Source organism: Primulina tabacum, chromosome 9 (genome assembly GCF_025594145.1).
Source record: "Primulina tabacum isolate GXHZ01 chromosome 9, ASM2559414v2, whole genome shotgun sequence".
Classification (NCBI taxonomy): domain Eukaryota; kingdom Viridiplantae; phylum Streptophyta; class Magnoliopsida; order Lamiales; family Gesneriaceae; genus Primulina; species Primulina tabacum.
In genome coordinates this window covers 3,011,205-3,026,577 of record NC_134558.1, presented here as the reverse complement: position 1 = coordinate 3,026,577, position 15,373 = coordinate 3,011,205, and the positions used below count along the sequence as shown (strand labels likewise).

The following is a 15,373-nucleotide window of genomic DNA, read 5'->3' as shown; positions in this document are numbered from 1 at the left end:
GCAGGATAGAAGTCTGACGAGCAGTTTCAGAAGTGGAGAAAGAACCAGATTTCCAAACACACTAATAAAAAGTTTTGAATCACATCTGAACTAATCTAACCCTTCATGAATTAAGTGGTATACATCAACTCCCAGATAACCGTAATGTTATGTACAATTTTTGGGTACAACACCAGAAGGTGACACCACAAATACATTGACCAGGACAATGCTTTCATCTTAACTCAGAAAGTGTATATTAACCTTTAGATTTATTACCAGCTTAGATGAACAAACCAAAGACTGAAGATGTAAAGAGCAGGTTGTGAATCTGTGAAGGGAACAACTATAACTCACTACTCAAGGCACCGAGTTCTATCTCAGATAACTTTTATTTTACATGTTTTTTACACTTGAAAATGATAATTTTATACTTCTCAAAATATTTAAATCTCCATCAAATGCAGAGGAAGACAATGAATTCTGCATATTATTGATGAATACGATGTTTCATCATTTATAGATTACGTAAGGAAGCAAACCCATAAAGGAGTAGATCTCTTGTGAGACGGTCTCACGAATTTTTATCTGTGAGACGGGTCAACCCTACCGATATTAACAATAAAAAGTAATAATCTTAGCATAAAAAATAATACTTTTTCATGGATGACCCAAATAAAAGATCTGTCTCATAAAATACGACCCATGAGATCGTCTCACCCAATTTTTTGCCTCCCATAAATTAAGGAAACAAGAAAATATTATCCTATCATTCTAAAATCATAAAATATCGTATCAAATTTTTAATCCTATCTCAATTGATATTTACAAAAATATAGACATTTAAAATCATGAAAATATTTTCTGCACTCACTCTCAAACTTGGCTATAGATGTTGATGAAGCCTAGTTTGCCAATAAGAAACTCAAGAGTTTGTTCAGTTAATCCTTTTGTAAAAAGACCTGTAACTTGGTGGGATGTAGGCACATATTCAATACAAAGGGTGCCTTTGTCCACTTTTTCCCTAATGAAGTGTTGATCCACTTCCACATGCTTGGTTCGGTAATGTGAAAAGGATTGTGAGTTATGCTAATTTTTGACTTATTATCACAATACAATTTCATAGAACCTTCAAACCGAATACCTTTTTTTATCCAGATTAGTTTGCATACCCCTTGAGCCATAGACTTATATTCAGCTTCAGCACTGTTTTTTGCGACAATCGACTTTTTTTCCTTCGTCATGTTAGTGAATTCCCCCATATCACCGTACAATACCCCGAGGTTGACTTTGGATCATTGATGGAGCCGGCCCATTCCAAATCGGTGAAAGCCTTCACACTTTGATTATTAGTCTTTGCAAAGAGTAATCCTTTTGCAGGAGTTTGCTTCAAGTATCTCAAGATTCCATATACTGCATCGAGGTGACCTTGACATGGTGAATGCATATATTGGCTTACTAAGCTTAGTAAAAAGGCAATATCAAGTGTGTGAGCGATAAATGAATTTTCCCACTAGGCATTGTCAACTGGTCTTCTTTCAATAAATTTTGCTTTATCTCCCAATTCAAATGGGGTTTTGCTTGGCTTGCATCCCAATATACATGTTTCTTGTAGAAGAAGATCTAAGGTGTATTTTCTTTAGAAACTGAGATATCCTGTTTGCTTCTAGCAATTTCCATTCCCAAGAAATACTTCAGGGCTCCGAGATCTTTAATTTCGAATTCTCTTGCAATCATCTTGATTTTCTCCATTTCTTCACCGTCATTTCCAGTTAGAATGATGACATCTACATAGACTATAAGAATGGTGATGCTTCTTTTTGTAGAGTGTTTGATAAAGAGTGTTTGATCGGCTTGTTCTTGAACGTATCCAAGCTCCTTTATTGCTTTGGAGAATCTGTCAAACCATGCACGAGTAAACTGTTTCAGCCCATAGAGTGATTATTTGAGCTTACACATGGTTTTTACCCTTAGTTCTTCAAATCCTGGTAGTTGACTCATATGAACTTCTTCATTGAGTTCCCCATTTAGAAATGCATTCTTTATATCAAGTTGATGCAGAGGCCATTCAATGTTGCCGCTAGGAATAAAAGTATTATAATAATATTCAGTTTGGAAACATGCACGAAATTCTCATTACAATCAATCTCATATGTTTGAGTGAAGCCTTTGGCTACCAAACATGCTTTACGACTTTCAACAAAACATATGATTTATACTTGACTATGAAGGCCCATTTGCAGCAAAAAAACGTTTTTTTCTGCAGGTAATTCTACGCAGTTCCAGGTGTTGTTTTGTTTCATGGAGCACATTTCTTCGATAATGCAGTTTTCACTCAGGGATGGATAATGCCTCCGTGATAGACCTGGGAATCAATGCACTACAAGAAAATCGCCTTTCAATAACGCACATACGACAACGATTTTAGTGAAAAACCGTTGCCATATGCTTTTTTAGTGAAAAATTCCTTACTTCCAGGTATGTGCGTTTTTTTAAACAAAAGACAACGATTTTTAGAAAACCGTTATCTTTTGAGCGTTTTTTTAGGGTCAAACATAACCGTTGTCTTTTAGCGTGTTTTTATGGACAATCGACAATGGTTTAGAAAACCGTTGTCGGTTAGCGTGTTTTTTGGACAAACAACAACGATTCTTTTAAACTGTCGCTATATTTAGCGACGGTTTTGCTAAAACCGTCGCTTTTAACAAAACCGCCGCTAATTTAATAATTGTGACGGTTTTGCTTAAAAACATTGCTAAATTTAGCGACGGTTTAACACAACTGTCGTTAAATATAGCGATGGTTGTAAGCAAAACCGTCGCAATTTTTAACTTAGCGACGGTTCAATATACAACCGTTGCTACTAGCGACAGTTTATGCCTAACTGTCGCAAATTGTCTATAAATATCGCGTTTTCTGTCCATTTTCTTCCACACCAATTCACAACACTTAAAATTTTTCTCTCTTAGACGATTTTAATTTCGATTTATGGTACATTTTTTCGTTTCAATTTTTGGTAAATTTTTAAGTGTTATAGATTATGAATATGTTAGCATAGTCAGATTGTAAGTTTTTTTTTAGATTTATTAAATTATTAAAAGTAATTTTTTTATTTTACTGAAAAACTTAGCAACCGTCGCTAATTTCTTTATAGAAAACCGTCGCTAATTGTAGCGACGATATGTTAAACCGTCACAAATTTTAGCGACGATTTGTTGTGATGTCTGTCGCTAAGTTTAACGACGGTGATCTTAATTAGCGACAGTTTTTGGTAAACCGTCGCAAATAATAGCAACGACAACGGATTTTATCCGCTATGGTTGAACGCAATTTCAACAACACCATTAGTTACAGCAGTTGTAAATTACCTACGAAAAGAAGCTAAGAGATGAGAATATGACACAAACTTGGAGATAAGATGCTTGGTACATGATCTTACACCTTTTCTTACAGCAATTGGTAAGTCAAGATCAAGAACAATACCTGATTTGTGTATAGGCTGAGGATCTACCACTGGTTCCTCTTCATGGCTGTAACTAGGATTCACAAGTTCTTTTTTAGTTTGAGGTTTGGCTCTTCTTGAGTAGACTCGAATTTCATGATGAATCCTTGAAACTCCCCCTGTTTCCGATTCTCCATTGTGATTTGGAGTTGAATCATTGTTTGAAGTGGAAGTAATCATGGGTTTTTTAGGGTGATCACACAAAGAAATGATTGTGGGAATAACTGTTGTATCGATAGTAGTATCAAGTAGGGAAAGAGTCCCAATAAAAACGAGCTTCATCATGAATAGGATTATTCCCCTTGAAGTGAAGTTGAGAAAAAAATAAGGAGTGTCTTCGAAAAAGGTTACATCGCACAAGACATATGTTTTTTTGATGCGAGGACAATAACAACGATAACCTTTCTGAGTTGGAGAGTACCTAAGGAAGACAGTTTATAAAGCTCGAGGATCAAGTTTACTGCGATGATGAGCATGAACATGTACAAACGTTGTGCATCCAAATGTTTTTAAAGGTATGTTATGAGAGCGGGAAAGATGGGGATATGTGTTTTGGAGGAGAGATAGAGGTGTTTGAGACAGGAGTGAGAGACTTGGAAGGCTATTCATGAGGTAGGCAACCGTAAAAATGGCATCCCCCACAAATATTTTGGGACGTTCATGGTAAACATGAAAGAACGAGCTACTTCCAAGATGTGACGGTTCTTCCGTTTAGCAACTTCATTTTGTTGAGGAGTATCTACACATGAAGTTTGGTGTATAATTTCGTGTTCCAACAAATAGTTTCCCAAGATGGAGCTAAAATATACTTTTCCATTATCAGCGCGAAGAGTGCGGATATTGGTTTGCAATTGGGTTTGTACCATCTTGTGAAAGGCTTTAAATGTGTGGCTAGTTTCACATTTGTCACAAAAAAGATAAACCTATGTAACCGTGTATGATCATCAATGAAAGTGAGAAACCATTTTTTTCATGGGAAGAGGAAATTGGTTCCGACCCCCACGTCACTGTGAATTAAAGTAAAATAACGGTACATAAGCAGAAGTAACAAGGGACATCAAGGACAGTGGACTGCCTAATGAAGTATCCTCAAAGTAGTAGAGTCCATCATGAATTCTAGCATTGTCAATTTTCATCCCCGAAGATAGGTCCTGAAATTGACATTACAGTGGTAGAAACTTAGCAACACAATTATTATCAAGTGTGATTTTGCTAACAGAGATCAAATTGCATTTCAAAGCAGGGACATGAAAAATATATTTGAGAGTAATATGTGGAGATAATTGGATATTGTCAATGCCAGCAACGAGAGTTAAAGACCCATCAATAATTTTCACAGTGGTTCGATGAGAACAAGGAAAATATGAACAAAATAAATGAGAATCAAATGTCATATGATCTGAGGCTCCGAATCAATGATCCAAGGGTCTGTAATAGGAGTAAATGAAGACCAAGGAATTTTACCAGATTAACTAACTCAGCATGACCCGATGGTGGAGCTGGAATGAGGAATTATCGACCCTGAGCGATGAGCCTGTAGTATTCCTCGATCTGAACAATCTGCTCTTTGCTAAATGAGGCAGAGACACCCCGCTGGACTAGTGTTCTCTCGGCTGCATTGAGTGTGAAATCCTTGGCCATCAGATTTTTTTCGAGGTCCTTGTGCAGGCTGTTTGTTGGACATTAAGGCCGATGCTTCAGGGGCTGACGGAGGTGGATATATATCATCAGTAAGCATCACCTTACGGCGAACTTCCTCGCATCGAACTTCTGCAAATGCATCTTCGGGAGAGGGGAAAAGATCAAGGGCAACAATCCTGGCACGAACATCGTCCGGGTTCCGCTTAAGGTCAACCAAAAAATAAAAAACACTTTCAATATTAATTCTGGATTTGGTGCTGCACGTAACACAGGTGAACTGATCATCAAGAACAAGGTCAAACTCCTGCCACAAATCTTGAATTTCAGTGAAATATTGGGTTACAGGTTTTGACCCTTTCGAGGAATCAGAGGCATCGGACTTTTATCACGTTACGAAGAAAGAGAATATACATTAAACATTTTTCAAAATCGTTCGTTAGCATCCATTTTATAAGTACATCTTCGACCCCATATCTTTTATTTTTTATCTTTTATCTTCCAAAATAGAGATCACGGATATCTATTTTTAAAAAACTTTTTCAACTCATATCCTCTAAAAATATTACAAAATTGTTGGTGATATCTTTTAATTATTTGTGATGTCGTTTAGTATTGTCTACTGTTTATCATCTAAAAAAATCGCATGTTTATCAAGTTAAATAAATTAAATAGACAATAAGTGTTTCTAATAAATTATGTTATTAATTTTTGTGATCATTATCTTGTTTATTATTTCCATTTCATGATTATTATAAACAATAGTCTTATAATTAATTCATGAAAATAATAAAACAATTAAAATAAATTAACCAAGTATAAAAATTATTTAACATTAAAATTAATTAATTAAATAATTTAAAATATAATAATATAAAATGGAGCAAAACAAATACATAAAAATACAAAATGACTATTTTACCATTGTTACGATGAAATTTTAGTAATTTAGTGTAATCTCCATATTGATCTTCAAATGAATAGTGATCCTCCGAAAATGGATGATCACTATTGCAATCTTCAAAATGAAGATTGCATTTGGAGTTGGGTTGGAGCACCAACCCATACTCTATTTTGGAGATTTCATCTAAAATAGAGATGGGTTGGAGATACTGGTAGTGCGTCATATTTAAGAGGATGATTATCAAAGCCATTTTATAGTAACTCTTGTGAGAAAGAAATAAACCATAGCAAATATTATGAATCAAATTGAAAAATTTAATGTCAGGATAAACAAAAATCACCTTAATTTAGGATTGCAACTTTAAAGAACTTGGTAATTTAAGGATGAACTATACCTTAAAAACTATTTTAAAAAAAAAAGGATATATGGCATTTACTAAATATTCGTCTGAACTTCCTTTGTTCATTAGTCTAAAAATATGTAACATAGACAACATTTAATAACACAGGACACTCGAACAAAAGAAAAGGAAAGAAAACTTAGAGATCACTGGCATACATACCGGATCATCAATATTTATTACTGCAAAGTCTCTGTAGGCATCAAAATGCATACAAAATCCATTTTTCCTCAAAGTTTTTCTGTAGCAAAAAAAAAAAAAAACTTTAGCACGTATCAGCATGGTTCATTCAAAGACATAAGTCACATTAGCTGATGTATGCATAATTGTTTTAAATGGTTGTCAGTATTCCAAATTATTCCATTCTGTTTGAGCTGTATACCGAGGAGCATGGAAAAATTTAAGGGGAAAGAAATATTACAAGAAAACTAAGTCCCACTTTTTAGCTTTTATTTATGTGAAATCTTTGTCTCAACTATTAACATGATTACAAAAAAGCTTAAATTTTAATTTGTCACATAATCACAGCTGATAAGAGCTAAACAATCTAATTTATATGATTGAACACAACAACTCATCATGAAAATAATCCAAAAGAAAGCCTTTCCATACCAAAGTAAGAAGGAAAATTACTAGATAAATTTAATGAACAAGTGGAGAAGTCATAAACCTCCATTGAACAACAGAAGTCCTCCACGGCCAATGACTCCAGCCCACTGCTGTCGTGATTCCTCACATGTGAAATGAACTCAGAGGCATGTGATATATCACCAGCATCCATTAGAAGCTCCTCTGTTGCATCGCAAAATGCGTTCCAGCTACTCTCAATTTCATCAATCGAATTTTCACCGACTGACTCTAGGATAGCTAAATTTCAAATAGACGACGCTGAATCCACCATCCCCTCCATTTCACGTGCAAAAAAAAAAGAAAAAAAGAAAAGGAAACTATAAGACGACAAAAAGAGCTCGATTGTTGGTCCAAGTATGGCAACTTCAGATAATAAGACACACTCTCTTAATATAGAAAAACAAACATATCAAAAACATTAAAGAACTAAGCATTCAAATGCTATAAGATGAGAGAAAACTCGAAGAACGGATGATTTCTGTGTAATAGCCCAACCTTTTATCATGTTAATCCTTATGGTTTATTATTGTTATGATCATGTTTTATGCTTTAATGGTTGAGATTATGTTGAATGGTTACTGGTTATGGATATTTTTATTGGAATGGTTATTATATGGTTATTTTTTTGGTATTATGTTTATAGTTGGTGATGATTATGGAAATTAATGGGTAGAATAGAAATTTGATCCTGAGCCAAATAGGAAATGGAAGGGAAGAAACGGTATGACAAATGTGGCAGTAGTTGTGGTTTTTAGTGTAATGTTTTGTATATTGATCCAATTGATGTGATGTCACTTCCATTATAAAGATAAGATATAAGGCTATAACTTTCATGTTTTGAGTTTTCTTCAAATCATTAGGGAAGACGAGCCAAAAGTGGCCCGAAGTGTGTCGTGTGTATCGTTGTTCTTGCACTGACACATGTTGAGAGAATGAGCATAACTTTTTACTCAGACCTTCAAATGACATGAGGCTAATTGGAGATGCAAGACAAGACATAGGGACTACAACTTTCATGTTTACCACTTTGGCTAATTCGGAAGAAAAAATACAGTTTTGGCCCTTGGACAGTGGGTACACGGACCCCTACACGGGGTCCGGGTCTTGCCATGAAAAATGAGTGATTTCCAGCATGTACACGGAACCATACACTGGAGAGGGGCACGGGGTCCGTGTCTATGGCTTAGAAAACACGTTTTTGGTGTATTTGAAGGCTTTTAAATATAATTCTAAACCCTTCACTCCTCATTTCTATCCTTCTCCATCGATTCTTTCCTTTCTCCATCAAAGATTTTCTCTCCCTCAAATTACACCTCAAGTTAAAGAAGTCTAGTAGAATTCTTAGCTTATTCTACCTCAAATTCCAAGCTACAAGGTAAGAACTTAGTATTTTTGGAAGTTAGAAGAGTTTAAAGAGATGATGAATTTCTTTGGCTATTGGTGATGATATATAGTTATTGTTGTGTTTATGGTTGTAGGGATTGCTTCAAGATATTATAGCTACCAAGTGATTGTGGGTTGTAAGTAGAAGCTTTTCCTTCTATTGCTCACATGATTTATATGTATAAAAGCCATAGTTATTGATATCTAGCTCTTTCCCTTGTTAAATTATTGATGTATGTATTGTTAATTATTTATTGAGCCAAGAATATCATTGAATTCTTTGATAAAGAGCTAGTACTCTATTGTTGCTTACCAAGTATTTGTTGAATTGCATCAATAAAATTTCCCATGATCAAAGCCAAGGAATGATAGTTATTACATGCATGTCATTGGCCAATCACATGATTATGAAGTATCTCTCACAGTTTTGATATTTATATCAAAGAGATACTTGCCACAGGTCACAGAACTGTCATTTCCTTCCTTTAATTCATGATATGAGATACCCTTTACATTGATTTGAGACTTATGATTCATTCTTTATTGCCATTGCCATAGCCATGTTTTAAGCCAAAGATATGTATATATAATTGCTACGTACAGCTTTCTACTTACTGAATTTTATCTCATTCCAGTTAATGTCATGTGATGCAGGTGATAAGAAGGACTGAAACGGATTGTTCAGGGCAAGAGAAGTCATGTAGAAGGAAATGGGGAAAGGCTTTTTATCATGTCATTTTTATTTGGGATACAATGAACATGTGTTGGGATCGATTAGGGGGGTAATCGTTGAGCTACAATAGCTCGGTTCTTGAAATATTGAACACCGATGAATTAAATCGAGTTTGGTTAAAAACCAAGCGGAAGATACTCAAAATAATCCTTCGTAGAAACCGATTAAATATTTTGTAAACCATTTAAAATATATGCAAGTTGAATGAGTAAAAATATTCAGTTGAAGCATTTTATCAAACACTTGGTATACAATATTTTGATATTTGAAGAACACATAAAATGCTTCAACAATGCATCTTTAAAAACAGTGAAAATGATAAGCAAATGCAATAAACAAATAGACACGAATTTGTTTATGGATGTTCGGAGATTTCAAACACTCTTACGTCACCCCTTCTTCCCCTTGGGAAGGATCCACTAGAAGACTTTGATTTATACAACTACTTGTACCAACCCATTACGGAAGGGTAGCACCCAACTAGAACTCCTAGCACTCAAGATTGTAGGCAGCACCTCACAATCAGCATATTGTTTAATGTCTCATATGCAAAGACTATATACACAAGTTTATTGTCTTTGTGCAAGACTCACTCAACTAATCTTTGAAGTTCAACTCTCTTGTATATGTGTGAGTGATTGTGTGTGAGGAATGTATCATTTACAGTGTATATCTCAAATGTATCCTCACACAAGGGCTTGTGCTCTCAACTAGCTGATATCTTCATGCTAACTGCCCATGCTTTGAATCCACTTCAAAAGCTGTTGTTTGATCTTCAATATGTTGTATTTATAGGCTCCAATACTGATATATACGTTAGACACAAGAATATGACCGTTGGAAAGTTTCTGTACTGTTTCTGGAATTGCAACGGTCAAATTCGTCTTGCTGGACATTTTCTCGACTGGTCAACTCTGGTCAACTGGTCAACTCAACTGGTCAATCAGTTCAACTGGTTCAGTTGGTCTGGTTCACTTCAACTGGTTCAGTTGGACTGGTTCAACTGATCTTCAGCTGGTCTGGTTCAGTTTCAATTGGTTTAGTTCAGCTGGTCTGGTTCAACTGGTCTTCAGCTGGTCTGGTTCAGTTTCAGTTGGTCAGCAGCTGGTTCAGTTCAGTTGGTTGGTCAGCTGGTCAGCAGTTGGTTCAGTTTCAGCTGGTGTGCTGAAATCAGCCTAGCTGATTTCAGTTTGTGCAGAACCAGTAACTTCATCGTCATTTATCAGCATCTTAAGCTTTGATTCAGACTTTGACTTCTGAAGATGATTTGTATATCATTGTCTTATCTTTCCAACGCATACTGAATCGCTTCATTTCGATAACCGAGCTGAGAGATATGACCAAAATACCGCAGCTGCTCAAACTCAACTGATTGATGTTTTTGTGTGATCAGTTCGGTAATTGAGCGATCAATTAGACCATGATAACATCCGATTTTGCCCAACTGACGTGCAATACGATTTGTTTCAAATTGAGTTTTCTAATCAGTCTAGTTGGCGGATTGTCATTTGAATAATCCAGTTGAGAGATATCATAAAAAAACCGAAGCTCGCCAGAAATTCAGTTTGTGCAAAATTCAGTTTCAGCTTGCTTCTTGTGTTTGCAACTTCACACTTGAGTAAATATGTTAGAAACACAATAACAAGTTTTGTTAACATCAAAATCAAGATTGCGAACTTGAAAAGTTCCAACAACATGAGAAGTTTTAAAATATCATGTAGTTTGTTAAATGAATGAGGGGAAAAACAAATTATTTTGTTGGCTTGTGGTTATGTGTTGGATGCTATTTTGTAAACGATCATGTATATTAGTATGGATAATGTTTATGATGTAAAGGATATATTGTTTTTTCCCTTTTAAATGTTAAAGCTTCCGCATACGTTAATTATTTAATTAAAATATCATGGGAGTGGGGTGTTTCAATTGGTATCAGAGCCAATGGAAGTGAGAACACATCACCATGGACTTCCTAACGGGACTTCCAAGAACACCAAAGGGTTACAACTCCATATGGGTGATTTTTGACAGGTTAACCAAGTCGACTCATTTTCTTCCAGTCAAGACAACATTTACAATGAGCCAGTATGCTGAAGTCTATGTGGCTAAGATTGTAAGACTTCATGAATCCCTGTGTCAATTTTATATAAACGTGACCCGAGGTTTACTTATGAATTCTGGAAGAGTTTGCACAGAGCCTTGGGCACCAAGTTGGCCTTTAGCACAGCATATCATCCTCAAAGCGACGGGCAGTCTGAAAGGGTAATTCAAATTCTTGAAGATATGTTACGAGCTTGCACAATTGATTTCCCGGGAAGTTGGGATTCTAAATTGCCTTTAGTGGAATTTACGTATAACAACAGCTACCAGTCTTTAATCGGCATGGCACCCTACGAGGAGTTATATGGAAGAAAGTGTCGATCTCCTTTGTCTTGGGAAGAAGTAGGTGAAAGGAAGATGTTGGGCCCAGAATTGGTTCAACAAACAGCAGATGTTGTGGCATCGATCCAAGAAAGAATGAAGACTGCTTAGTCTAAACAGAAGAGTTATGCCGATGTTCGTCGACGACCTTTGACATTCGAGGTAGGCGATCATGTTTTTATTAAAATAGCCCCTTTCAAGGGAGTGATGCATTTTGGCAAGAAAGGTAAGTTAAGTCCTCGATATATTGGGTCATTTGAAATTCTCGACAAGATTGGAGACCGAGCCTATCGTCTTGCATTGCCACCAGACTTGGATCGAATGCACAATGTCTTTCATGTGTCTATGCTATGCAAATATCTTCCCAATCCATCTCATGTTCTTCGACATGAATCATTATATCTTTTACCTAACCTAAGCTACGAAGAAGTACCGGTTCAAATTCTTGATCGCAAGGTAAAAGTATTAAGAAACAAAGATATTGTTATTGTAAAAGTTCTATGGCGGAATCATATGATTGAAGAGGCGAATTGGTAACCGGAAGAAGAAATGAAACATCGTTATCCCAATTTATTCAACGGTAAGCAAATTTCGGGAACGAAAATTTTATAAGGAGGGGAGATTATAATAGCCCAACCTTTTATCATGTTAATCCTTATGGTTTATTATTGTTATGATCATGTTTTATGCTTTACTGGTTGAGAATATGTTAAATGGTTACTGGTTATGGATATGTTTATTGGAATGGTTATTATATAATTATTGTTTTGGTATTATGTTCATAGTTGGTGATGATTATGGAAATGAATGGGTAGAATAGAAAGTTGATCTTGAGCCAAATAAGAAATGGAAATGTAGAAACGGTATGATAAATGTGGCAGTAGTTGTGGTTTTTAGTATAATGTTTTGTATATTGATCCAATTGATGTGAGGTCACTTTCATTAGAAAGATAAGATATAATGCTATAACTTTCATGTTTTGAGTTTTGTTCAAATCATTAGGAAAGACGAGCCAAAAGTGGCCCGAAGTGTGTCGTGTGTATCGTTGTTCTTACACTGACACATGTTGGGAGAATGACCATAACTTTTTACTCAGACCTTCAAATGACATGAGGCCAATTGGAGATGCAAGACAAGACATAGGGCTACAACTTTCATGTTTACCACTTTGGCTAATCCGGAAGAAAAAATACAGTTTTGGCCCTTGGACAGTGGGTACACGGACCCCTACACGGGGTCCGGGTCTTGCCATGAAAAATGAGTGATTTCCAGCATGTACATGGACCCATACACGGAGAGGGGCATAGGGTCCGTCTCTATGGCTTAGAAAACACGTTTTTGGTGTATTTGAAGGCTTTTAAATATAATTCTAAACCCTTCACTCCTCATTTCTATCCTTCTCCATCGATTCTTTCCTTTCTCCATCCAAGATTTTCTCTCCCTCAAATTACACCTCAAGTTAAAGAAGCCTAGTAGAATTCTTAGCTTATTCTACATCAAATTCCAAGCTACAAGGTAAGAACTTAGTATTGTTGGAAGTTACAAGAGGTTAAAGAGATGATGAATTTCTTTGGCTATTGGTGATGATATATAGTTATTGTTGTGTTTATGGTTGCAGGGATTGCTTCAAGATTTTATAGCTACCAAGTGATTGTGGGTTGTAAGTAGAAGCTTTTCCTTCTATTGCTCACATAATTTATATGTATAAAAGCCATAGTTATTGATATCTAGCTCCTTCCCTTGTTAAATTATTGATGTATGTATTGTTAATTGTTTATTGAGCCAAGAATATCATTGAATTCATTGATAAGGAGCTCGTACTCTATTGTTGCTTACCAAGTATTTGTTGAATTGCTTCAATGAAATTTCCCATGATCAAAGCCAAGGAATGATAGTCATTACATGCATGTCATTGGCCAATCACATGATTATGAAGTATCTCTCACAGTTTTGATATTTATATCAAAGAGATACTTGCCACAGGTCACAGAACTGTCATTTCCTTCCTTTAATTCATGATATGAGATACCCTTTACATTGATTTGAGACTTATGATTCATTCTTTATTACCATTGCCATAATGTCATTGCCATAGCCATGTTTTAAACCGAAAGCTATGTATATATAATTGCTACGTACAACTTTCTACTTACTGAGTTTTATCTCATTCCAGTTAATGTCATGTGATGCAGGTGATAAAAAGGACTGAAACGGATTGTTCAGGGCAGGAGAAGTCATGTAGAAGGAAATGGGGAAAGGCTTTTTATCATGTCATTTTTATTTGGGATACAATGAACATGAGAAGTTTTAAAATATCATATAGTTTGTTAAATGAATGAGGGGAAAAACAAATTAGTTTGTTGGCTTGTGGTTATGTGTTGGATGATATTTTGTAAACGATCATGTATATTAGTATGGATAATGTTTATAATGTAAAGGATATATTGTTCTTTCCCTTTTAAATGTTAAAGCTTCCGCATACGTTAATTAGTTAATTAAAATGTCATGGGAGTGGGGTGTTTCATTCTGAATGAGGGAAGGAAGCCCTATTTATAGAGCTTTTTTTTCGTGTGAAAATGTGTATAAAAACGCGCTTTCTAGTTTGCTTCTTTTTTTTTTCAACAAAGGCTGCAAAACGTGTTCTTTGAAAATGTTTCCCCTGATTTAATGCTTGTCTAGGCCTGACATATTTCCAACATTTCTCCCACTTAGAGATTTGATTGAAAATCAAACACATCTCTACATATCTTTTCAATCTTGTCATTCTCTACTGCTTACGTTTCCGCTAGGCCATTTGCATCTACACCACTCAAACTGGTCAATGTTCACCGGCATGGTCAGAATATCAGCTATGTTGTCTTTTGTATGGATCTTCTGCATATCCACACTTCTTTCTTCTACTACTTCTTGAACAAAAAGAAATTGAACTCTAATGTGTTTAGTCTTGGAATAAAAGGCTGAATTTCTTGCGATGTGCAAGACACTCTGACTGTCACAAAACAAATAAACATTTTCTTGTTTGTGGGGATCTTCTCCAATAAGCTTTTAATCCATATTACCTCCTTGCAAGCTTGAGTAGCTGCCATATATTCTGCCTCTGTTGTAGATAATGCCAAAACTGTTTGCAATTTTGAAACCCAGCTTACTATTCCCTCTGCAAGTGTAAACACATAACCAGCAGTAGATTTTCTCTTATCAGGATCACCTACTTAATCTGAATCGACATATCTCCTGAGTTAAAAATCCGATCCTCCATAAAATAATGCAACATTTGAGGTACCTTTAATGTATCTATGGATCCTCTTGACAGTGCTCCAATGCTCTCTTCCACGATTCGTCATATACCGACTAACTGTTCCCACTACTTGAGAAATGTCCGGTCTTGTACAGATCATGGCGAACATCGAACTTCCTACTGCTGATGCATATGGTACTCGAGACATCTCTATCATCTCAGCTTCACTGCTAGGAGACATATCAGAGGATAACTTGAAATTAACAGGAATATGGGTCGAGATTGGCTTACAATCTTGCATGTTGAAGCGTTGCAAGACTTTATACAAATAATTTTTCTGAGAAAGCCAACTCTTTCTGTTACTTATGTATCGGTGAACTTGCATCCCTAGAATCTTGTTTGTGGATCCCAAGTCCTTCATATCAAATTCCCTAGCCAACTATTCCTTCAATCATTGGACCTGATCTTTGTTGGGGCCTGCTACCAAAATGTCGTCCACATATAACAGCAAAATAATATAATCATCACCAGGCTCGCTTCAAGAAAATATG

At 35.7% G+C, this 15,373-nt stretch overlaps 1 pseudogene; it reads right to left on the bottom strand.

The window, feature by feature from the left end:
* Positions 1 to 15,373, bottom strand: part of LOC142556857 (anaphase-promoting complex subunit 2-like) — a 42,173-nt pseudogene that overhangs the window by 18,310 nt on the left and 8,490 nt on the right.